This window comes from Symphalangus syndactylus, chromosome 4, assembly GCF_028878055.3.
Source record: "Symphalangus syndactylus isolate Jambi chromosome 4, NHGRI_mSymSyn1-v2.1_pri, whole genome shotgun sequence".
NCBI classification, from domain to species: Eukaryota; Metazoa; Chordata; class Mammalia; order Primates; family Hylobatidae; genus Symphalangus; species Symphalangus syndactylus.
In genome coordinates this window covers 161,618,949-161,646,483 of record NC_072426.2, presented here as the reverse complement: position 1 = coordinate 161,646,483, position 27,535 = coordinate 161,618,949, and the positions used below count along the sequence as shown (strand labels likewise).

Sequence of the window (27,535 nt, the reverse complement as noted above, 5' to 3'; positions counted from 1 at the left end):
GGGTTATTTCAAATTAGACCTGCTATTTTCCCAACTGAAAATAGAGTACCACCTGTAGACGCTTTTTTCTCTTGTTAGCATGGTATAATGATTTAATGAGAATCGCTGGGTTACAAATGCACAGATGACTTTCCTTTTATTCCTTTTTTTTCTATTTGATAAAATTATCTCAGGAGAATGACACTAACACTTTTATTTCCTTTGAGGGAAAAGCATGTCTTTCTAGTGATCAGAATAGCTAATTTCAACTTTACTTTGTCATCGTCCTGGTATCTCTTTAAGCTACGACAATCCAGTACATACCTGATCACCTCAGTAATGTGATAAGTTGAATAGAAACAGTGCCTTCATCTCAAAAACTGTTTAACATTTTACTGTTCAATATATTCTACTACTCATGGGAGTACCAAGAAATATGATTTTAGAAATCGTTATCAGAAGAAAGATGCTCATGAAATATATAATCATTCTTAAGGAGAATAGTGGATTGATTTTTTCTCATGTGAAGCATTGACTCTAGACTCATTTATAGCAAAATGATTTATTTATCATTGCTGAGCAGAGGAAATTGCTTTTTAAAAAATCAGCACTCCTTTATTTTCTAAAATAATCATGGTAGCACACAAGACACTAAGAATTTGCACTGTCACCTGAATTCTCCTCTCCACCCTCCAAACCTGCCATTTTTCTGGGAGCCTTAAGATCAGCTTGAATGGACTTTCCCAAGAGTTGTTTTTCTGTCTTTTCCCTAATTTCCTGAGGTTTCTGTATTTATGCCTAAAAGCCAATAATTGTCTTGAACAGACCGACGTAAAAATAAATGAGATGTCTAAAATTCATTTTTATCTCATAAACGTTACACCTTGTCAATTAAAACAAATATCCCTTTTCTGTGCCAAAAAAACATTTTCTGTTACATTCACAATCTGCTTCAGCTGCCATCGGGTACAAGAAAAACCTCTAACAGATGGGAATTGGTAAATGGCAATTGCAGCTAGGGCTGACTATATGAATAACAAATGGAAGATGTATTCTGTGAGTTACCTTGGAAGGCAAATATGGTTATGAGGGCTTTGTACGATGTTGTGACATCAGTTCTGAGAATAAGATTGAGGCCTGCAAATCGAATCAAAGGAAATATTATATATATGTAAATAGATGTAATATATATACACACACACACACATACACATCCTGTGTGTATATATGATGTGTATGTATGTACGCACACCATATATATAGATATATGCACACATATACACATATATACATATATGTATATATGTGTATATGTGTGCGTATATGTGGTGTGTATATATATCACCCTTTATCTCACATTCCATAAAGTCATCAAGGTTGTCAAGACCTTTCTGTTGTTTTTAGAAATATTTTGGATGAGTAAAAAAGGTATGACAATGTTCAAAGCTGGAAGGATTATACAGTCATCCTAAATTTATGGGCTGCGATGTTCTTACATTAACCTTTAACCTCACTTTTCATGAGAAATGGACAGAAATATTTAGCTGGGTAAATGCAGTGATTATTCTCTTTCTAGGAGCATAAACTGCTGTAAACTTGGGGCATAGAGAAAGGCTTAGATCACAGTCATTCTCTTGGCTTTGATTCCGGATGTTTGCACAGACTCAGTAAAGTGAAGTCTCTGTCCTCTTTCGGGGCAAAACCATAGGATTCTCCATCTCTGCTTTTCATTCCTCCCCAAACCCGCTGCCTGTTGCTCCTCTTGACACTTTTCTTTCAAGTCTTCCCAGCACTTGCTTAAGAATGCCAGTGGCAAGAGGCGTGCAGCCCATGAAGAACAGTCCTGGGTGAAAGCTGGGCTGGTGGGGGAAGAAAGCACAGGGTGGATTTCCTCCATGGCTTTTGCTTTTCCCCATTCACCTGTGCTTATGTAATCACAGCCTAGAGTTTATAGGAGTAAAGCAACTAGTTATCACTGCTGTTACACGGGCTGGTCCCAACCTGAATTCTGTACTACCCTTTCAGTGAGAGACGCAGGTCTGGGAGAAGGGACTTGACAGGAGACACAGGTTTACTTTTCTCCTAGGACCTTTTGTTTGTTTTCAGAAATTAAAAAAAAAAAAAAACACAATAACCACAATCATATAAGATGTTTAAATTCAATGTATGAGTAAGCCATTATTTTCATTGATCTTTGAAAGGGATTCAGCACATTCCTATGAAGCAATGGAACACAAATTGGGATGAAAATTTCTCCAAGTGAGATTCACATTATCATTATGGCTGTCAAGGATTTAGAAATTAGGTTTTTTGCTGATTGCTCTTCAATCGTTCAATCAACAAGAAGGTATGCTGGGAACATAATAAGTTTTCTTAACCTCAAATTGATGATGAACATCAGTTTTTTTTTATTTTTTTGGTTTCGCACAACATCATAATTGAAGAGATCATCACAATCAAAGTATGTTTGCATTCAAAATCATCATCATCATCAACACTTAAAAATACTTTTTCAAACTTTATCATATGCTTTTCTATCCATGCAGTACCCATGTATGCTGAGTCACACAGATAACTAAACAGACACCCTGATTTTCCCTGTCGTCTCCCTATGCTGAGTCACACAAATAACTAAACAGACACGCTGATTTTCCCTGTCATCTCCCTATGCTGAGTCACACAAATAACTAAACAGAGACCCTGATTTTCCCTATCATCTCCCTATGCTGAGTCACACAAATAACTAAACAGACACCCTGATTTTCCCTATCATCTCCCTATGCTGAGTCACACAAATAACTAAACAGAGACCCTGATTTTCCCTGTCATCTCCCTATGCTGAGTCACACAAATAACTAAACAGAGACCCTGATTTTCCCTATCGTCTCCCTATGCTGAGTCACACAAATAACTAAACAGACACCCTGATTTTCCCTATCATCTCCCTATGCTGAGTCACACAGATAACTAAACAGACACCCTGATTTTCCCTATCATCTCCCTATGCTGAGTCACACAGATAACTAAACAGACACCCTGATTTTCCCTATCATCTCCCTATGCTGAGTCACACAAATAACTAAACAGACACCCTGATTTTCCCTATCATCTCCCTATGCTGAGTCACACAAATAACTAAACAGAGACCCTGATTTTCCCTGTCATCTCCCTATGCTGAGTCACACAAATAACTAAACAGACACCCTGATTTTCCCTATCATCTCCCTATGCTGAGTCACACAGATTAACAGAGACCCTGATTTTCCCTATCGTCTCCCTATGCTGAGTCACACAAATAACTAAACAGACACCCTGATTTTCCCTGTCATCTCCCTATGCTGAGTCACACAGATTAACAGAGACCCTGATTTTCCCTATCGTCTCCCTATGCTGAGTCACACAAATAACTAAACAGACACCCTGATTTTCCCTGTCATCTCCCTATGCTGAGTCACACAGATTAACAGAGACCCTGATTTTCCCTATCATCTCCCTTGTGTTTTGATTTTCAATTTCTTGCCTTGAACAAGTCTCCTTCTATTCCCAGGGGCTCCCTGTCCTCATGCTGTTTCCTGACTCCCCAGATGCCCTCTGTGTGCCTCGTCCCATCTCTCTCTACCCCTCACGCGGTATTGCCCAATGGCTCAGCAGATAATGCTCAACCAACCTGTGCTTTGTGGAGCTTCATAAATGTGCAACCTTGCTCAATTGTATGGTGCTTACAGCCCAAGTGAACATTTTTAGGAACCTCCTTACATTTGTATGGTACGTTTCTACCACCCCACCTGGGAATGATCTGTAAGACAGCATAGGCGATATTCTTTATCTAGCATCTTCCCCCATGTGCAGCATAGGTGCACCTGCTCACACACCTCGCAAGAACACTTAACTATAGGCTATAGGAAAAACTTTAGTTTGTAGAAATATAGATACGTATTATAAAGATTCCATGCAGACAATAACATGCCCATACATCACGTCTCCATTTTGAAGTGACCTAGCAGCACTGCTCACGATCATCAACCGACAGAGTCTTCCTTGTCCTTGGTGCCTTATCCACAGGCCTCTGCTCTGCTCCGTGACTTACACAACCTACTCTTCACAACTTCTGAAAATGTTTTCCTGATGGTCCCCTGGAGCTCATGCTCAATTGTCCTTTGTCTGTGAATGTTGTTTCCTCACTTTCCTAAAGTTAGGCAGGAGCAAAAAGCACTTTAATCTCAGGCTAGAAGAGAACTGACTGCCTAGTACCTCATTTTTTCTTCTCATTGCATCCCCCCCAAAAAAACCAAAAACCCAGCCTACAGTTTATGTGTTCTTTTCTTTGTTTCTTTTCTTTTAAGTTTGTTGTTCAAACCCAATGTCACTGCTCCCACTTGCAATCTGCCTAGCACTATTTTACCAGAAAATTCCTTACGTGTAGATTGATAAAGACATTGTGGCCGGGTGCGGTGGCTCATTCCTGTAATCTCAGCACTTTGCGGGGGCCGAGGCAGGCGGATCACCTGAGGTCGGGAGTTCAAGACCAGCCTGACCAACATGGAGAAACCCCGTTTCTACTAAAAATACAGAATTAGCCGGGGTTGGTGACACATGCCTGTAATCCCAGCTACTCGGGATGCTGAGGCAGGAGAATCACTTGAACCTGGGAGGCAGAGGTTGCAGTGAGCCAAGATCACACTATTGCACCCCAGCCTGGGCAACAGAGCGAAACTCTGTCTCAAAAAAAAAAAAAAGAAGACATTGTGCTATTCTCCCCAATAAATTTCCTGTTATTCTAACAAGGGCTTTCTTGAAATACATAACTTGAAACATAGAGGAGTGTCACTAATGGTGGAAGTTAGATATCACTTCCAGATAATGGGGGGATGTTAGCTATCACTTCCAGATAATGGGGGGATGTTAGCTATCACTTCCAGATAATGGGAGGAAGTTAGCTATCACTTCCAGATAATGGGGGGAAGTTAGATATCACTTCCAGATAATGGGGGGATGTTAGCTATCACTTCCAGATAATGGGGGGAAGTTAGCTATCACTTCCAGATAACGGGGGGAAGTTAGATATCACTTCCAGATAATGGGGGGATGTTAGCTATCACTTCCAGATAATGGGGGGAAGTTAGCCATCACTTCCAGATAATGGGCGGAAGTTAGATATCACTTCCAGATAATGGGGGATGTTAGCTATCACTTCCAGATAATGGGGGGAAGTTAGATATCACTTCCAGATAATGGGGGATGTTAGCTATCACTTCCAGATAATGGGCGGAAGTTAGATATCACTTCCAGATAATGGGGGGATGTTAGCTGTCACTTCCAGATAATGGGGGGAAGTTAGTTATCACTTCCAGATAATGGGGGGATGTTACCTATCACTTCCAGATAATGGGAGGACGTTATCACTTCCAGATAATGGGAGGATGTCAGATATTCACTTCCAGATAATGGGTGGATGTTAGATATCACTTCTAGATAATGGGGGATGTTAGATATCACTTCCAGATAATGGGGGGATGTTAGATATCACTTCCAGATAATGGGAGGATGTTAGATATTCACTTCTAGATAATGGGGGATGTTAGATATCACTTCCAGATAATGGGGGGATGTTAGATATCACTTCCAGATAATGGGGGGATGTTAGATATTCACCTGCAGATAATGGGGGGATGTTAGATATCAATTCCAGATAATGGGGGGATGTTAGATATCACTTCCAGAACACGACCCCTCCAGTGAGGCTGCATCTAACCCTCCCCTGCCCAGCATCTAGCCATGGCTCCCTCTGAACCTTCACCTACAGAATTCTCCTGAATGGGAAATTTCTTGACACCTATTATAAAGATTCTATGTGTTGATTACATGTAGACAAGAACATTCCCATAACATCACATCTCCATTTTTAAGTGACCTAGCAGCATTCTCTCTCTTTCTCTTATGTCCATAATATTTATTAAAGATAGCAACCATAGGCTGGGTGGGGTGGCTCACGCCTGTAATCCCAGCACTTTGGGAGGCCAAGGCAGGCGGATCACCAGGTCAGGAGATGGAGACCATCCTGGATAACACGGTGAAACCCCGTCTCTACTAAAAATACAAAAAATTTTAGCCAGGCATGGTAGTGGGCGCCTGTAGTCCCATCTACTCGGGAGGATGAGGCAGGAGAATGGCGTGAACCTGGGAGGCGGAGCTCGCAGTGAGCCGAGATCGCGCCACTGCACTCCAACCTGGGCGACAGAGCAAGACTCTGTCACACACAAAAAAAAAAAAAAAAAAAAAAGATGGCAATCATATTCCTCTGTAACATCACATAATCATTTTGGTTGCTGTTGTGGTTTAAAATCAACTTTTATAACAATCCTTTAAACTGATATATAAATATTACCAATATATAAATATATGATATAAACAATATGATATAATATAACAATATCAAAGAGAGAGAGAGAGAGAGACATCCCTCTGTATCCATGTGGAATTGGTTCCAGGACCTCCTGCTAACATCAAAATCCGTGGATGCTCAAGACCCTGATACAAAATGGCATAGTATTTGCATATAACCTATGCACATCCCCTTGTATATTTTAAATCATCCTTAGATTACTTAAAATACCTAATACAATGTGAATGCTATGTAAATAGTTCTTATACTGTGTTGTTTAGGGAATACTGACCAAAAAGGTCTATAGATATTCAGTAAGGATGAATTCTTTTTTTACAAACTGACACTATTAGCAAAGAAAATAAACTTTTTACACCAAAAAAGAGTATTTTTCACCGTACAAATAAACGATGGTATATATATGTGTATATATATGGTGTATATATGTATATATACACACACACCATATATATACCAAATATATGCACCATATATATACCAAATACATATACACACACACCATATATATGCACCATATATATACACCATATATATATTTATATTTATATTTATATATATATATATATGATGAGGATATACAAATCCTTCCATATAAGGCCAGCCAGTAAATCTCAACAATTAAAAAGGTCATTTTCAATGGCCGATTAATCACAGAACAATTTAAAAACTGTATAAAATTAAACCTACACATATATTAGAAATACAGTCCAATTCACTTATATACCCAACACACTTTAAAGTGGACACAGAAAAATGTTATTTGCTGGCTTTAAAAAATATGTATTAAACTCATGTACTGCTGTTTAAAGAGTGCCCACAAAATTCTCACCTCAATGTTTCTTTGCAAAAGAAGTGGAAATCTATAATCCAAAGACCCTTTTCAGAAATGAGCTACTGATAAACGCAATGGATTTATAACTTCTGTAACATTTCATTCATGTTGTGAATTTTCTTGAGCATTATAATTAACTTGCAGACGCAATTTTTAAAAAATATTTTTATCCTTGGTTGGTTGAATCCATGGATGCAGAACCCGTGGATATGGAGGGCCGACTGTATTTTTTTTCACTACAAAATATGCACCTGTTAAATTTAATCACCATTTGAGGCAGATAGATACCTTCACACCTTCAAATCACACTGTGCAGGTGGCCACCTGACTTACCTATATGCTCAAGCACTACACAGAAAGTGCTTGTACTGAGAAGGCAACATAATGAATTCTAATATGAAAATGCACAGCCACTTAATTATAATAGTCATATTTATATTCACCATATACCCTAAGAAAACTGACACGATAGAAATATAAACTGACATATTCCAGGGCCCCACATACGCTGGTCTTTGTATATTGTCAGTTTCATGGAAACAGCAGAAATGGATGAATAATGTAAAACTTTGCCGTATTTTTTAAGAGCATGGTAGAAGGATCGCGTAGTGCTTGTGTGTCTCCTGTCCAGTTAGGAAAACAAAACCAGTTCTAAGCATTTCAGACACATTGGATTTGAACATTGATTTTAAACGTTACAAAGAAGCAGCCAGGAAGGAACAAGAAGGGGATGAGGCTCCCCAGAGACTGGTACCTGAGGAACTGCTGTTCGTAACTGCAGGATGCCACAACCACTCCATGAGTCAAAAACAACCCCAAAGAGCAATGGTGTAACCCCAAGTCCACACAGCTGTGGGCTGAGGAGGCTGGAGTTCCTTCTTTAGCCACTGCCGGCTGCAGTGAGCACTGCCGCTGCCACCGCTCAGGAAGCCAGGAGCTCACGCTCCTGATACAGCAAGGGCCAGGGCCCAGGAGTACTGGTGCTATGAAGCTGTAGAGCAGCCGCTGCTGCTGCTGCCGTTGGAACTGTGCCGCCTTAGAGGGAACCCGGGCTTGTATCCACTTGTCACTGTGGTTACTGCTGCCAAGGGCACTACCAGGAAAAACAATGACTAAAAATATGGATTTGCCCTCTCTCACCTTCTCATTTCTTGCCAGTGCCTCCCATTATCAAAATCTTATTAAATATCAGTCAGAAGGGAGTGTGGAAAATGTAGCTTGCAGATATCCAGTCCCCTGTGATACAGAAAAGAGCACAGAAAGGGGGTGCGCACAGACAGACAAACCACTGACCTGGTGCTGTGGGTGCAGGGCTCTGTAAGTAGACAGCTCAGTAAGAAGCCTGCCTGGACACAGGGCCCTCTCCCCAGATTCCAACTCATCTCACTACCAGATGCTTTTTCTATTTCTGTGCTCCTTACTCTTCTCTCTCTCTCCTCTCGCTCTCTTTTTGCTACCATTCTCTATCCCTGAATCCACCTAGATTTCCACTTTTTTTTTTTTTTGAGACAGAGTCACTCTGTCGCCCAGGTTGGAGTGCAGTGGCACCATCTCTGCTCATTGCAAGCTCCGCCTCCCGGGTTCAAGCAATTCTCCTGCCTCAGCCTCCCGAGTGTAACTGGGATTACAGGCGCCCACCCCCACGCCCGGCTAACTTTTTGTATTTTTAGTAGAGATAGTGTTTCACCGTGTTAGCCAGGATGGTCTCAATCTCCTGACCTCGTGATCCGCCCACCTCAGCCTCCCCAAGTGCTGGGATTCCAGGCGTGAGCCACCGCGCCCGGCTGGATTTCCACTCTTGTTCAGGAACTAGGTCAACCACTCTAAGACACCTGGAGGGCCCAATGGCCACTTGCCACATTTTCTCTTACTCTGCTGTCAAGAAAGTATGTGGACCCTCATAGAAACTGTAGTTTTTTTACTTTATCTGGTTGGTTCCCTCACAAGTAATCCACCTTATTATAGTAAGAAAACTGGAATTGGAGATCAAAGACTGGCTCTAGTATCATATCCACTGATCATGTGTAATACTAACTTGGGAAAATCTTTTGACATTTTGATCATCAGTTTCTTTATGTGTAAGATCAAGGAGTTGATTGTGATATCTAAATTCTTTTCCCACTCAATGTTATGAGGGTTTGTAAAATTCGGTTGTTTAAAATACCTGATTACTGTCTCATTAATTTTAAAAACCTTTCGCAACTAAGTCTATAGTGAGGTATTGCTCCTCATACTTGAGGGCATTAGCTGCGGGGGTCTGCCCCAAACGACGGGCGAACAGGACGTACGCTGACACGCAGATATTCTGCTTTGCCAGTCCTGCTGAGTGCGCGGCCGCCTGCACACCAGGAGAGGTTTGTCACCGCGCCGGCCCTGAGGCAGCTCGCACTCCAGGCATTTATTTGGTATACAATTAACAACAGAAGCTCTGAGTCAACACACTTGTGGATAATTAACATGGTTAAGAGAGTAGTTCTAGGAAGGATGAAAGCTCAGGTACCGAGGTCTAAGGTAAATACCATTAGGGGGCAATATCCCTAGTCAGCCTCCCCGCAAGAGGGCCATCTGGCTCAAAGGTGAGTTAATGGAGGTGGGGTAAGCAGACTTAACTGGGGAAGCCTCTGTTGTCCCTAGTATTTACCCTATGACCTAATGCTCTAAGGTAAGAACCGGCTGCCTCAGCCTGTTCAATTATTACAAGCTATGTAACCTTTCAGCCTTCCGAAAGGTGTGTGACTATTCTCTATAACTTTCCCTCATATTTCCCTGTAATATTTCTGCCACCATCTGAGTGAATCCCAACACTACAACATGCAGGACGAAAAAAAAAAAGAGAGACCGAAACCAAGAATAAAAACTATAAACCCATCCTATGATCAAACACATGCTTGGAGTGGTGCAGAATATCCTTGACTGAGTTTCCTCGTGCTCTCTGTGGCTCCACGGACAGTCTACTGTTGGGGCCACAGAGGGCCTGTCTCTCTGGGCTCCCACACTCCTTCCTCCCTACCTTACACTTCTAAGTCTCTGTGGTCTTTTACCCTTACCATCGGATTTCACGTTTTTCTTTTTCTGTCCATCTCAGAAGGCTTGTCCTTCAGTTTCGCCTGGGCTTTCCGTGGGAAGGCCTAGTGAATGGTCTCAGGTGATTGTGTCCGGAGGGTGAGGGGAGTATGACGGCCACCTGCCCTTTCTTTTAGGCTTATAGGAACACATCTACCAAGCAAAGGACTTCTTGCCAATGTGGAACACACCTTATAGCACAACCTCAGGGCATTATTATTTCTCTGGCTCTTTCCTCATCTTTTCAAAAACTTTATGTATTAGCTTACATTTCTATGACTCATGATGCAAAAGAACAGGTCATGTTAGAAGAGGAAAAGGGTGAGAAGAAATTCTGACCTACCTCAGTACACAATGTGAATAGGATTCACTGCATCATAAATTGTAAAAGTAAGAACAGTAGACTTTGAAAGTTTTCTTTTTAAGTGCATAGCACAAGTAAGGGGGTGGGAGAACAAATTTAGTTTCCTTAACTCTTTGGCCTGTAAGCCATACATTTCAGTACACATGGTTATGTTATTTTTTCTCTTGATGGTAAATAAATGCTTCAATAAAATATATAACTCAAGGGAGTTGAGAAAAGGAAATTAAGACTGTTAGAAAAGGACATTAATATTTACTAGTAACACTGAAATCAGAATTATATATTAAAATGAAGTTTCTAAACTAATTTCCATATTTGACTAGAACAAAAACAGCTTCTTTGCAAGACAATACCACACATTTCCAGAGCTCATCCAGGATTCGTAACAGCTGCATGTTTTGTTGTTTAGAATCAGTATTTTGGTCACTGCATAAATCAGTACTTTAAAAAATTGTTTCTATTAAGCAACATAATAAAACAAATGCTCATTTTTTTTACATATCCAAAGGCCTTGAGGAATTTTAAGCAAAAACAGAAGGAAGGAAAATTATAATAAACAATGGCAATATGTTCGTTTCACATATTTTGAGGTCCACCTGTTTAAATGTTTCCAAAGCCATTAAACACATCTGTTATTTTTTTCCTCTAGATAAACAAATTATATGAAAAAGTAAATATACGGTTTCTAAAGCCAGTTCAGGTGGGATTTTCGCATTGGACACTTTACTCCCTGTGTGCTTCATTTTCATCCTCTATAAAAACAGGTTTCTCTTATTTACCTCTCTGAGTCCTGTGAAGTGTTCTTGGTCCGTGTAATGCAAGGACAAGGCACAGAGCCATCCCTCAGTTGATAATGGGCGTGATCATTAGAGCGGGAGCAGCAGGTGGGGGTGGTTCTCCACGCGGGCATTCATGCATATTTCCTCTTTTCATATCTTTAATCTCGTGGAGTCTCAACAGGCTGCAGCTTCTCTCACTAGAATATTCAAAAGAGCATTTAAAATTAGGAGATGGTCTCTAACGTGCCTTGTAGCTCTAATATTCTGGGAATCTTTGAGGCTGTATCCTATACATTGTTATTTTTGTTTTATTTCTATATAACTATTACCTGCCTTATACCTGTAAAGATATTCCACAATCAGGAACACATCATTTTTTTGGGTATAAAGCAAGACTCCTGAATGGCATTCTTGCATTAGCATTTATAAGCGTCACCTTGATACTTATCGCGTTAAACTTCTGTGGGGAACGTTCTGTTTAATATCACTGTATCATCTACATGGGACTCTGTTCTATGGGCAGCTTCTTTTCTGATGAAGACATTGCAGAGCAGTTCTCATTATTTCACTTTGTCCCTCCCCTCAAGAAAGACCTGGCCCGGTGTGGTGGCTCAAGCCTATAATCCTAGCATTTTGGGAGGCCAACGCAGGCGGATTACTTGAGGCCAGGAGTTCAAAACCAGCCTGGCCAACATGATGAAACCCCGCTCTGCTAAAAATACAAAAAAAATTAGCCGGGCATGGCGGCGGGCACCTGTAATCCCAGCTACTTAGGAGGCCGAGGCAGGAGAATCACTTGAACCCAGGAGGCGGAAGTTGCAGTGAGCCGAGATGGCACCACTGCACTCCAGCCTGGGCAACAGAGGGATACTATGTCTCAAAAAAAAAGAAGACGTACTCTAACCAGCATTAGTGAGAAATGGGTATTTTACTGAATATATCTTGAAGAAACATGAATGGCAGAAGGGTACAACACTAACAACACAGCAATTCACCTCCCTTCAAAAATAAAAATACCCATTAGATATTATATCGGTCTGGACCCTCTGAGAAGCTGATATCAGCACAGGATTAAACATGCAAGGATGTTATTAAGAAAACTACTGTAAAAAGAAATGGTGAAGGAGCCAGAGGAGTCTGCGAGAAAACATCTTAGGCTGCTTTCCACTCTATGGAAGGTTCAGCAAAGCTACTAGAAGTCCATGAGTCAACCTCAGCCATCAGAGGAGCTCGTGGCTCCCAGGACAGGCATCCCTGCTTCCACCTCAGTCATTGGCTGGAGAGCAGCCCATGGGAATGTGGTTATAGCACAAGTGAATGATGGATTTCAGCTCAGTGGCCAGGCTCTTGGTCACTAACTCCTCTGTCAGTGGAGATCTGCAGGGTGCAGTCTCTTGGCCAAATCTCTCTTCCCAAACTCTGTTCTGGTATCCACTGCAAATTCCACCCCCTGTCCCACTGAACTGCCCTTTAGTCTAGTCTTTCAAACATCACACACTCAAGAATTCTCCCTTCAGAGCTTTTCTTTTCTTTTCTTTTCTTTTCTTTTCTTTTCTTTTCTTTTCTTTTTCACAGAGTCTCGCTCTGTCACCCAGGCTGGAGTGCAGTGGCGCCATCTCAGCTCACAGCAACCTCCACCTCCTGGGTTCAAGTGATTCTCCTGCCTCAGCCTCCCGAGTAGCTGGGATTGCAGGTGCCCAGCTAATTTTTGCATTTTTAGTAGAGATGGGGTTTCACCATGTCGGTCAGGCTGGTCTCGAACTGCTGACCTCACTATCTGCCCCCCTCCGACCTCCCAAAGTGCTAGGATTACACGCATGAGCCACTGCGCCCAGCCCCCTTCAGAGCTTTTCTACACCTGTTCCTTTCTCTCGTCTCTTCTGCAGGCTTATCCAAAGTTGCATCATCCATCATTATTCTCGGGCATATTAAAGCCATGACTTTGCTTGCCCTCAAGAAATTAAACATCTGTCAGTCACCAGGAGTCACAATCCACAGAAGAGAGTGAGTAGGAGGATGCCACAGAACGCATCGTGTTTCCTGCCATATTAAAGCACGGCTGTGCTGTCATCACCCCGTGATGTGCCATTTATTATGCAGCACCCCATCATCTGGCTTCTGTCTCAACCAACATACTGAAACTGCTTCATAAAGTCATCAGTGTATTTCTAATTGCCAAGTTGATTGGACATTTCACAGCCATTATTCCTGACTTTCATAAGCATTTGACATGACTGATCATTCATTTCTTGAAATTCTTTTTCCCAGACGGCCGTGATAAACACTCTGAACTTGTTCTTGTGCTTTCACGGCTATCCCATTTCTTTTTTTTCTAATGCCTTTTGTGCCTCCCCATTCCTTGAATATGGGTGTTCCCCAGACCTCTTGCTTCAGTCGTGTGGTCTAAATACATACTTTCCCTAGGAACTGTATTCTCTAATGTAGAAGAATAATTTTCCTTGACTTACGTATGTTGTATTTATCAAGGTTTTAGTATGACAACATGTACTATATTAAGTTCTGAGGATAATATTACAGGGAAAAATCTCTGGCTTTAAGGAATATATTGTCCAATGAGAGAAACATAAAAGCGAACAAGCAATTACAAGGCAATGAACTACTGTGATGATGGGGATGTACAGGGTTCAGGGCACACACACAGGAGGATAGCTAACTTACACTTGGGAAATTAGAGAAGATTCTCATAGGAAGAAAATCACCAATGTGTCATCATAATAATAACAGGAGCAGTAGGGCATTCCAAACGAAGAGAGCACCGTGCTTGAGGAACTGTAATTCAGTTACACAGTTCAGTAGATCAGCTACTGAACCAAGGACAATAGGAGAGGTTGGGTCAAAAAGATGCTGAACAATCAAGCTACTGAGATGAAGGACATGGTGTGCGCTACTACAGCCTTTTGTTCTCACGCTGACAGCCATGAGGATTCACAGACAGACTTCAAAGAAGAGCATGACTTAATGTTTCAGAAGGTTTTTGGAAGCTCACTCCATACAAAAGAAGGATTAGAAGTAGGATATGCAGTTAGCAATCAGCACCCACGGGCTCTGCATCCATAGGTTCAACCACGTGCAGACTGAAAAGGCAGTTAGGCCTGTGATCATTGCATCTCTACTGAAAAATGTACAGACTTGATGTTATTCCCCAAACAATACAGTAAAACAACTGTTTCCCTAGCATTTACATCGTGTTAGGTATTATAGGGAGTCTAGAGATGGTTTAAGTATACGGAGTACGTGTGTCAGTGACATGCAAACACAACACCGTTTTGTATAAGGGACTTGAGCGTCTGTGGATTTTGGTAAAAAAATTCATGGGGTTCCTGGAAGCAATCCCTAGCAGATACCAAGGGATGACTGAATTTGAGGTGAGAACAATATCTGAGAACTCTCCAGCCCAGTTTGATAAAATATTACTTAAGCCTACTAAGTACCAAGCACTTTAAAGTGTTGAGTGTTAAAGACTTCCTTAAGAGTAATGTGTATAGTAAAATCCCATTAAATCAAAGCCAAACATCAAAGAAAAACAAAAAAGAACTCTAATGTTCTTTTAAGTATGTATTTAACCTATGTTTATACATGTATTATTATTCTGGAGTAAACTACTGTAACTGGGCTGGGTGCAGTGGCTCACACCCATAATCCTGGCACGTTGGGAGGCCAGGGCGGGTGGATCACGAGGTCAAGAGATGGAGACCATCCTGGCCAACATGGTGAAACCTGGTCTCTACTAAAAACACAAAAATTATCTGTGTGTGGTGGTGCACGCCTGTAGTCCCAGCTACTCGGGAGGCTGAGGCAGGAGACTTGCTTGAACCTGGGAGGTGGAGGTTGCAGTGAGCTGAGATCCTGCTATTGCACTCCAGCCTGAGTGACAGAGTGAGACTCCATCTCAAAAAAAAAAAACTACCGTAACTCAGTTACCCAAACCAAAAATGCTTCACTCTTTATTTTCCTCTTCCTCATATCCAGTTATCCCATCTGTTCCAATTCTAAAGGAGCCCTCGTATACGCTTATTTTTCCATCTGCATTGCCACCATCCCAATCTACACCAGCACCATCTCTTGCCTAACCTCTGCCATTAGTGTCTTAACTTGCTCTCGGGTTTCTACGCTTCTTCCCCTGTGATCTCTTCTCCACATGGTAGACAGAATAATCTTTATGTGAGTGAGTCCGACTGTATCATTCTGCACCTGAAATCCTCCAATGACTTCTCACTGCATTTAAGATGAAGCGAAACTCTGTCCCACGCCCTATAAGGCCTCATGTAATCTGACCCCGCACACTTCTTTACTCTCTTCTTCGCTGTTCTGCTCCACCCACTTCCCCAACTATATTCACTCAATGATTCTGCAGTTTTTAGAATAGGCTGTGATATTCTCACATATTTCTATCTATAAGATAGATACTTTTCACCGCCCCCACCGTTACCACCCTGATCCATAACACCACCATTTCATGACTGGCTACTCCATTTCTTATCTGGGCTTCCTGCTTCTATTCTTCCATTCAGCAACCAAAGTGACTCTGTCAAAATGTAAACCAAATTATGTTGCTCTCCTGCTAAAATCCTTCAATAGTGTCTCATCACATTTAAAATAAAATTCAATACCTGACCCTAATTAACCAAACCTCACATACCTAACTGGCTCTTCCCTAGCCTCCGCTTCCTCCTGTGGCCCCCATTCCACCTTGATGCAGCCACCTGGACTCCCCACTGTTCTTCCAACATAGCAATGCACCTAAGATCCCCACTGCTCCCCTGCCAGGAGCCCTCTGTCCCAAGACATCTTCAGGGCTCTTGCCTTCATGTCAGTTTTCTAGTCAAATAGCATCTCCTTAAAAAGACCTTCCCTGGCCACCCCCACATCCTTACACTTCCCCTAGTCACTTCCTTTTTTTTTTTAAAAAAAAAAAAAAAAAAGACCTTTATTGAGGCTGGGCGTGGTGGCTCTCACCTGTAATCTCAGCACTTTGGGAGGCTGTGGCGGGCAAATCACTTGAGGACAGGAGATCAAGACCAGCTTGGCCAACATGGTAAAATCCCATCTCTACTAAAAATACAAAAATTAGCCAAGCGCAGTGACGCACACCTGTAGTCCCAGCTACTTGGGAGGCTGAGGCAGGAGAATTGCTTGAACCCAGGAGGCAGAGGTTGCAGTGAGCCAAGATCGTGCCACTGTACTCCAGCCTGGGTAACAGAGCAAGATGCTGTCTCAAAAAGAAAAAAATAAAATAAAATAAAAAGACCTTTATTGAGACACAATTTACATATCATAAAATTCATCTAATTTTCATGTATGATTCAATGATTTCAGTAGACTTGCTTAGTCTGCAACCATCACCATAATCCAGTTTTAGAACATTTCCATCTTTCCAGTAATTTCCCTCAGGCCAGTGAGCAGTGAATCCCCATTCCCTCTCTCAGCCCTGGGTAAATGAAACTGACCCAGTGGTCTCATAGATATTTTTTGATAAATATAGGAATTGACCCTTCTAATCTTAAAGCTTGAAACTTTTATTTGTTTAATCTGAGTTCCTGCCTCAGAAAATGACCATCAGGTCTCTCAAAAAAAAAAAAGGATCAAACAACTGAAACTCACCAGATCATCATATCTGGACAATGAGATGCCAGACCCCTCATTCACCATGATGGCTTCCTTGTGTCTCCCTAGTTCCTGTTTTCTTACACACAGTTGCATTTTTTCCCTGTTATATAAACTCCTGGTTTTAGTGGGTCAGGGAGATGGATTTGAGAGTGAGTTTCCATCTCCTCAGCTGCAGCACCTGATTAAAGATTCTTCCTTGGCAATACTTGTCGTCTCAATCATTGGCTTTCTGTGCAGCGAGTAGTAGTACCTTGAAAGAACCCCTGGTGTTTCGGTAACATAAACACTAATCTACCTTCTTTTTCCATAGATTTGCCTTTCCTAAACATCCCGTATAAACAGAATGGTTAAAATATGTGGTCTTTGGAACCTGTCTTCTTGGTATATTATACTTAAAATAATGCGTTCAACTAATTCTATTGAACATTCACTGTATGCCACATATATAGTAATATATATATAAAAGATTACATATATATATAATCCCATGCTCTAGTGAGGAGAATAGAGCGAGCAAATCATCATACAAACAATGTCAAATTTCATGGAAGTTTCATGATGCTCTGGGAGCATGGCTGGGAGTGGGGAAGGCTGGCCTGTGGAGCAGTATTTGACTGTGACTGAAGAATAGCAGTTAGCTAGGCAAAGCGCAAGTGTTTCAGACAGAGGGGTCAGGACATGCCTAATAGCAGAAGGGAGTGTGTTTAACACGACTGCTGGAAAAAATACTTGGCTGGAGCTCTGAGAGGAAAAGAAGGACGGTGGAGACAAGGCTTTCCCATCACTTTCTATCCCTGTATGTATGTTATTTCACTATTCTCTCAAAAGTTATCACTAGCTGACATTGCAGTGTGTATATACTGTTTGCATCCTTCATTACAACATAAACTCCTTGAGGGTATAAACTTTGATTTGTTTTATTACTATTATTCCAATATTTAGAAGAGGGTTTGACATAATAAGCATTCAATAAATACTTGTTGAATGAAAAAATCGAATAAGAGATTGGGGAGCCCTAATAATTAACACATTAAGAATGCAGACATTTGTTAATTAGAATAAATTAAATAGCTTCTGAGAGCCGTCTTATGCAACATCTTAATACAGCTAAGCTATGTTCAGATGAGAGGAATTCAGTGAAATAATGAATTTGGGGGGAATATATTAGCAGATTTACTTTTTAACTAATAATAGACTGGAAATAATTTAAAGTATAATGAACTACTTAACATTGTTATATGTTAATAACTTCTTTAAATTTATCAATGATTTTTGTTAGTGATATCTTTTGAATACTATACTTATTTCATTCTTTTTTGACCTCATAGATTAATTTCATAAATTCAATCAGCTGAATGTAACTTAATAAAGATGTGGCTTCCAACATTTAAATGTTGTCAGGAAGAAAAAAATTACTTTCTCAGTTATTTTCATAAAACAAGATGACTTTCTGTGGAGTAATTCTCATAAAAGAATAAGTACTGGGTGAATAAAATATGCTAGAAATATGTAACTATTTCAAAAGAATATTTACATAGGATTTTTTTCATAATAGGCCACATTTTAGGTCCATGGATTTCAATACATTTTTTCTTTAGAAAAAAATCAAATTTTTATGACTTCATTTAGTTTTAATAAAAATATTTTATTTAATAAAATTATATTGTATAAGGTCATTCACACTATATTGATGATTGCTCCAATTATGAAACCTAGCCAAATTTAGACAGGTTTCAAATAAATCAGTGCTTTTAAAAAAGTAAGCCCCAATTGTACATTGTGTTATAAACTGAAAGTCTTATGTTATGGAAACAAAGATGTTACTTCTCAAAAACAATGTAATTATCATTTCAAGGTGGCAAGTAAATCTAGAAATCAGATTCCATTGAGAAGCTGTAAAAGTTCTGCTTATCGCAAAATAAGTCAACAGATTCAAAATTGTCTCTAAACAACAGATCAATAAAAATGCCTAAAAATATCATTTAATTTATTCCAAAGTATTTCCTGAGGACGTTCTTTTCAGGAAAGGCTGCTTGCTTTAGGATTCCAAACAAACAAAGCCCAGAAGCTTCTCGGAAAGCCCTAAAGGTGCTCCTGGAAGAATGTGCTCTCTGCAGCTGTGTAAACAATGATGTTGACGCAGAATTGGAAATGCCCATTTTTGAAAGGGACCTGCAACCAACCATTTGATACCAGCACATTCCCTGATATTCCCACTAAATGTCTAGTCAGTAAATGTTAGTAAGAAAAATATTTTCCTCCAAAGGACAAGTTAGAGCTTTGTATAGTGTCAGTAGTTAAAAGTTTTTCTGTACAACCGCAAATCATATCGTCTCCAACTATCAAATCTATTTTTACCCCTCAGGGTCACTCAGGAAGAAAAATAAGGTCACCGTGGGGACGGACTAGTCACTGGAGGTAAAGGAGAGAATGGAATTTAGGGTGGCTCTTAGACTTACAGCTTGTATTTATATGAGACTGTGCATGGTAAATACGGTTTTATTTAAGTGGCATGTGTTACAGTTGTCAAATTTGTATAAACATACAGATTGATGCATTATAATTCTTCTGCCTTTAAACAAAGTGCTTAATATCACATTTAAATTGCAAATATTGACTTCAATTGAATCTCCTGATGTTAATAAAATATTAGAAACTCTATCAAATATAATTCTTAGGATTATAATATAGTTTTTCAGAGGCCAAATTTTCTTCAGTTCCAAGAATCCTACAGCACGTGTATGAGGAATATTTCTATCTTAATAGATACCTTTGTATCCAGCAGTAGAAAAGCATCCACATGCCACTTTGCAGTAAGTATAAAATAAAAATATAAAGATGCAAACGCTCCACACAATGCAATGTCCTTCCTTGATTTTTTGTGAAGAAAACTATACATGTGTTTGTGGACTAGCTGTGTATATAATCAGGTCCTAAAATTAACAGAAAACAAAAGAACTGAGGTGCAAACAGGGAAAAGGGAAAGCAGACAATGCCAGAAAAAGCTGAGGATGACAGACAGCAGGGAAGGCTGTCCAAAGTGACACAAAAGTGATAGCATGGCTCAGTGAGAATGCTGAGAACCGCAGACTTTAAAAACAGAGAAAGCCTCTTCTGAAAGTATACAACTTGAGTATCTCTGAGAGTGTGTGTGTGTCATGAGAGTGAATGAGGAGAGTTCACACACAAAAATTTGAAATTGTCCCGAAAGTATGTATTAGCCTGCTGTTGCTGCCATAATAAACTAACACAACACCTCTTTATTATCTTATAGGTTCCATGAGTCAGAAGTCTGAGGGCAGCATGGCTTGACTGGGTTCTCTACATAGGGGCACACAAGGTGCAAGTCAAGCTGTCAGCTGGCCTGGGCTCTTCTTTGGAGCCTCTGAGGGAGAACCTGCTTCCAGGCTCATTTATATTGTTGGTGGAATTCAGCTCCATGTTGCTATAGGAGTGAGTGTCCTCATGATTTTGCTAGCTATTGGCTCAGCTTTTGAAGCCACCCATATTCCATGGCTTCTGGCCCCCTGTATCTTAAATGCCAGTAATGACATCTCCAACCTTTTCACTTATAATCTCTGATTTTCTCTTCTACCATCCTCTTCCAATGTTTAAAGAGCTCATGAGATTAGATCCAGCTCACCTGCATAATCTAGGTTAATCTCCCTTTCTTAAAGTCAACTGAGGAGTAACATTAATTACATCTGCAAAGCCTCTTTGCCATGTAACATAACAGGATGTAACACTAGGTGGCTGAGATCACAAAGACCAAAGTTCTGCCTAACACAAGGTAACAAAACAATATGTTAAAGATAAATCAGCATGTTGGTCAAAGGACGCAAAATGTCATCTAGACAGTAAGGACAGGTCTAAGAGATCTATTGTACCCCATGGTGATATACTTGAAAATTGCTGAAAGAGTAGGCTTTAAGTGGTCTCACCACAAACAAAAAAAAAGTATGTGTTTAGCTAGATTTATCCATTTCACAATATATATGTTTTTCAAAAAATCATGTTAGGCCAGGTGCAGTGGTTCACATCTGTAATCCCAGGGCTTTTGAGAGGCCAAGGCAGGAGGATTGCTGAGCCCAGGAGTTTGAGACCAGCCTGGGAAATACAGGGAGGCTTCTATAAGAGGGCTCTACAAATAAATAAATAAATAAATAAATAAATAAATAAATAAATAATCAATCCAGGCACAGTGGTGCATGCCTGGATGGCCCCAGCTACTTGGAAGGTTGAGACAGGAGAATCGCTTGAGCCCAGCAGGCAGAGGCTGCAGTGAGCTGAGATCATGCCACTGCACTCCAGCCTCAGTGACAGAGCAAGACTCTGTCTCAAAATAAAAAAAAAAGAAAAAACCACACACTGTGTTGAATGCCATAAATAGATACAATTATTTGTCAATTGCAGTAAATAAATCACATGTATATTAAAAAAAGACAAATCAACAGTGCAACAGAAGTGACTAAGAAGGGACACAAACATAGAGGCAAGGTAGGACAGTGAATAAGAAAGGGAAAAAGCAAGACTGACCTGGACTCAAGTGCTGCCTGGGCCACTTATTATCCATGGGACGCTGAGCAAGTTATGCGACTTCTGTGAGAAAGTTTTCTCATGTATAAATAAAGAATAATGAGAACTATCTCACAGGACTATTGAACACCGAGCAATAAAAGCTCAGGAAATAATAAATATTATATCGCTAGGTATGCCTTCTGGTTGCCTGACTACTCTTCACTGGAGGCACAAAGCTATCTTTTACACTTTTGCTTATAATATCTAGAGAACTGAAGCATGCTTTTATTTGACTTGGATTATTTGGATAAGCTGTCTTAGATAGCTATTTGGTTTGAAAGGTATAGAAAGAATCATTTTCTTACTGGTGCTTTTATTGTTTCCTAGTCTCCTAAGATCATGGTATGGTAAAAGATCAACTATAGATATGGGCAGCATGAAGTAGCAAATAAAAATTGACTTGGATAGATTTAGATTTCAGTTCTAGCATACAATTTTTTTCCTAGTATGTTTGAATAACTGACTTATTTTCTGAGCCTCACACTTCATATCTTTAAGATGGAAATAACCAAGCCCCAGTGAGCGTAAAATCTGTTAATATCTATAAAAGCATTTATAGTTTTAAAAGTGCTATAAAACACTTGTTACGATGTTGATAATGGTGGTAGCAGTGTTACACTTTTTCCACATGTCAATAGTTGGGACTAAAAAATACAATTTTTTTTTGGCGGGGGACGGAATTTCACTCTTATTGCCCAGGCTGGAGTGCAATGGCTTGATCTTGGCTCACTGCAACCTCCACCTCCTGAGTTCAAGCGATTCTCCTGCCTCAGCCTCCCGAGTAGCTGGGATTACAGGCATGTGCCACCACTCATTTTGTATTTTTAGTAGAGACAGGGTTTCTCCATGTTGGTCAGGCTGGTCCCTAACTCCCAACCTCAGGTGATCCGCCCTCCTTGGCCTCCCAAAGTGCTGGGATTACAGGCATGAGCCACCACACCAGGCCCAGAATACAATATTTAAATTGAAAAATTCACTGGATTTAAGAGCATACTCAAAACTGTGAAAGGAAAGATCGACGTACTTGAAAATATTGCAACAGAAACTATCCAAACTGAAGCAAGGTGAGAAAAAAAGACTAAAAATAAAATACAAAATCAGTGAACAGTAGAAAAACAGCCAGCAATCTAACATACATGCAAACAGAGTCCGAGAGAAAGCAAGAGTAGGATGGGGAGGAAGGAGGTAGGAAAATACTTAAAAGAAAATAGCTAAACGTTTTACTGGTTTAATGAAAGCTATACACTCACCAATCAGCTGACTAAAATCAGGACAAACCACAAAGAGAAGCACCACAAGCTATATCAAAATGAAACTACTGTAACCTAGTGGTGAAGAAAAAACTTTAAAACAACTGGAAAAAAATACATACTACACACAGGGAAACAAAAACGAGAATGACTGAAACTCATCAGAAATGAAGCAAAACCAAGGTGTTAGAATTTTACTTTAAAAATTTAAAACCTGTCAACCTAGAACTGTAAATTCAGCAAACAGCAAAACCATCATTCAAAAATGAGGATAAACTTTTTAGAAAAAAATAAGCTGGGGTAATTTGTCAACAGCAGACTTACACTACAATAAATGCAGAAATAAGTTATTTATAATAAAAGAAAATAGTATCAAATAGATACTTGGATTTACAATACACAAAAAAGATAGAACACAAGAATGCTACCTTGGGGGTAAATTCAATTTTTTTTCTCATTTAAGAAAATATTTAGAATAAAATTAACAGTTTAAAGCAAGAAGAAAGTGTCATCTGAAATTTGTAACATATGCAGAAATAAAATGCATGGTAATTCTCAAAAAAAGAGAAAAATGGAAGCATACTGTTTTAAGTTTCTTATATTATTTCCAAAATGGATAATATTATTTGAAGGTACATTGTGATAAATTAAAAATGGACAGGAGACAGAAAGTACACTGTTTAATGGTCTTATGTTATATACAAAGTGGTAAAATATTATTTGAAAGTATATTGTGATGAGTTAAAGATTGTAAACCCAAAAACAACATCTATAAAATAAAGAGCTGTAGCTAATAAGGCCATAGTGTGCAAACATTAAATAATATTCAATTAACATGGAGAAAGATAGAAACCCAAAAGAAATAAGAAAAATATGGAACAAATAGAAAACGAATAGCAAGATGGTAGATTTAAACCCTACTATGCCCATAATTACATTAAAGGTAAATAGTCTAAATACTAAATTTTAAAGATAGACTTTTTTTTCATAGACACAACAACATTCCATCTAAAAGAAATTCACTTTAAAAGTAAGAGGAAGAACAAAAATGTACTACATAAGTTCTAATAATAAGAAATCTACTGTGGGTATATTAAATCAGGATAAAGAGGGATGCCAGGTACAGAAAACCATTTTATAATGGTAAGTGTTAATGCATCAAGAGGACACAAGAATCCTAAATGCACGCATCACATAACAGCTTCAAAATATATAAACAACATTTGATATAAATGAAAATAAAAATAGACAAATCCAAAATTATAGCTAGAGAGGTAAGAGAAGGCAGAAAAAAAAAAAGTTTGTAAGAATTAAATTTTTTTATGCTTTCCAGCTTCCTTCTGGCATAAGTTTTCAAGATTTTGTAGTTCCATTGATGTACATGGTATCTCTTCTCAGAGCAGATCTTCAAGCCAGGAACAACTTAGGCAGAGGTGATTCTGGCTACAAAGAGCTTTCAGGAGATTGGTGGGCTAGAAGTTCTTAAATTTATCTCGGTTTGCCATACTAAATCTTAGGGTCCTTTTCCTTTACAATCAGTTGCTCAGCCATTGCCAAACTGAATCAATGGAATTATGCATTTAACAGGTACTGAAACTACACAATCAATGCGGTTAGTTTTGATGTTTTCTCCTTTGTGTAGCTGACTTCAGATATACAAGATATATTTTAAGATCACCACAGTGGCTTTCTAATTTTCCACCTGCATCTTGAGTGGAGATTTTAAAACCTAAAGCTTATCTTTTGGTTTTCCTTTCTGTATGTTTTCCAGCACAGCCAAAAGCAAGCCTTCTACCATATTATACAGTAGAAAGTAAAGAGAAATTAGACGATGTCTTCTCTGCTCCATTGCTCCTTTGCCATTGTTTCTCTGTGGACAGCTGCATTCCTCTGCAAATTCAGCTATTCCTGGATAGACTCACAATTCCAGCCTTATGGAACTTCAGTAATTGTATTTCTGCATGCTGTCACTGCAGCTCTGAGTAGCTCAGCATCCCCTGTGTCTTTCCTCAACCCTGCTTCACTTCTGTAAGTAGTCCCTTTATTACGTTGTTTATTTAAACTATTTGAGTGAATCCAGTCTCCTGTTGTAGCCATGACTGACGATCAGTTGGCATCAGGAGTTGGTATTCTCAAGATGGAATTTGCATCCGAGTCACTCATATATTAAATAAGTAAATAAATAACTTCCTTGTTGAGGAAGTCAGCACTGACAATTTGTGGCATGCAGTGACTTCTTTACTAGTCAAATTATTGGCAGAAGCAAGGAATGGGATGCGGATAGAGGGCGAGTCTTTGATGATGAAGGGGTTTGTTGAATTTGATAACTGGCCAGGCCAACAAAGGTGATTTAACAGCAGAATCTAAATAGGATGCTTTTGGAAGGATCATCCCTATGGTGTAGAGCAGAGTAGGAAATTACAAGATATAAAACGTGAAAGGGCTGGGCAGGGTGGCTCACGCCTGTAATCCCAGCACTTTAGGAGGCCAAGGCGGGCGGATCACGAGGTCAGATCAGACCATCTTGGCCATCATGGTGAAACCCCATCTCTACAAAAAATACAAAAATTAGCTGGGCATGGTGGTGTGTGCCTATAATCCCAGCTACTCGGGAGGCTGAGGCAGGAGAGTGGCATGAACCCGGGAGGCAGAGGTTACAGTGAGCTGAGATTGGGCCACTGCACTCCAGCCTGGGCGACAGAGCAAGACTCTGTCTCAAAAAAAGCATGTGAAAGGCTTTAATATTTTTGCCATGTTGCTAATTGAAACAATTCAATAGCCTTTTTCAGCATCGGCTATATATATATATATATAGTCAATGGCCCTTTGATATTTAGCTACACGTTAGACAAAAAGGATAAGAATATATTTACAAGAACATGTGAAAACAATACATTTTTTCTCACAGTCTATGTGACGTTTTATCTTTATCACATTTTCCGCATGAAAATAGTCTTTAATCCAAATTTTGCTGGTAGATAATCACATTTATATAATTTTGCATTGTCATTTTGCCTCATAGATGTAAAAGGAATGAATAAAATATGATTTTTAGGTCTCTTTTAATACCAAATAATTATGAACTATAATTTTTTTCACCATATAATTGGTACAGTAACTCCCAACTTAGAAGTTAGAGATATAGTTTCTAGGACTAGCCAAACTTGCTTATTTGTTAAGACATTTTCCTCAAACTTAATAAATTCAAATGGATGAAAAAATGTGTAGGGGATTTCGATTTCCACAAGTAGGACTGACTAGGGATCTTGCATCTCTCTTGATTTTTATTCATATAACAAATCAAAATGCTAAGTTGGGACACACAAATGGGCATGCATAACGTGTAAAGCATGGATGAGCCTGCATGAAGGTGAAGGAAGTCCATGTGGGCAGGACCTAGGCAGGAGCACAGCACGAGGAGGAAAGCTAGCATTGAAGCCACCAGACTCCCTGGGACCACACGCAGTGTCCTGTGGCCTAGAGTTCAAACCTGAGACCATCTGCATAAAGCCAGACCCCTGAGAATGGAAAAACAATCTACCTAACTCCTGTCTCAATCTTCATAAAGATGGAGAAAAAGTAAAAACTTCACCCTGTTAATGTGGTACCCACTGAGCTGCCATGGTTGGGAACCTAAGTCCATACTGTTTATGCGGACCTCAATACACAAGCCAAAATTGTACTATAAAGAGGACCTGCGTCTACAGTGCCCAAAGGGACCTAGAAGAAACAAGCGCACATCCTACAAAGGAACATTCAGACTGACAGCCAGCTGAGCCACAAAAACAATGAGCAAAGCAAGAACACAGTGAAACGCCCTCAATGTGTTCAGAGAAAATAATGGGCAATGGAGAATAGTTTATATGGCTAAAGTATCTTTCAAGAATGAGGACAAAATAAAGACAAATGAGCAGATTTTGAAAGAGTTTACTTCTAAATAAGCCTCATAAAACAGCTTCTAAAGGTTGGGCTTCAAAAACAAAGAATAGGGTCCCATAAGGAAGGTCTGAAATGTTATCAAGGAAGGGAGACAAGGAACACAGAGTAGATCTAACTGACTCTTGCTTTTGTTCAATATCAAACAATGTCTAATTTGTGGGTTATAAAAGCAAGGCAGAAATTTTAAAAATACAACTGCAAATGTGATTTGAAAGCAATGATGAGAAATAAATCATTCTTAGGTCCTTGAATCTGAGGGTGAAGAAAGTAAAGACATTGATTAACTTTAGGACTTACGTTTTATACACACATTCAAATTTTAAGGGTGACTATTAAAATAGTATAACAAAGGACACAGCTTCCGAACAGTAATGGAGATGTAAATTAAATACTATCTTCAAAAGGAGCCATGAGGAAGGGGAACGAGGTAACAAGAAATACAGGAAAAGCAAGACACATAGAAGGTTCAGTAATACTCATAACCAAGACTCATATATATAGTGCTCTGAATATATAGTGCTCTGAATTTTCCAGACAATGTTTGAGACGTGTTAAATAAACCAATTCACTTAATGCTCACAGTGAACTTGTGAGGTGGGTACTATGTCCAGTTTTCTAGAGAATTTGTCTTACGTGAATGGAAAATAAAAACCTGTCCACTTAGAAGAGATTTACCTAAAATAACATGAGATCTATGTTGTTGATTCATTTTCCCATGTC

General features: G+C 39.6%; 1 long non-coding RNA gene across 1 annotated transcript in view; it reads right to left on the bottom strand.

The window, feature by feature from the left end:
- Nucleotides 1–1,067: 1,067 nt before the first annotated feature.
- Nucleotides 1,068–27,535, bottom strand: part of LOC129481354 (uncharacterized) — a 34,790-nt gene continuing 8,322 nt past the window's right edge. Inside the window, exons 3-5 of the long non-coding RNA XR_008657368.2 lie at nt 11,421–11,617; nt 3,953–4,165; nt 1,068–1,116 (exon numbers count right to left, since the gene is read on the bottom strand). This is a non-coding gene — a long non-coding RNA (uncharacterized lncRNA). The remainder of the gene's footprint in view (nt 1,117–3,952; nt 4,166–11,420; nt 11,618–27,535) is intronic.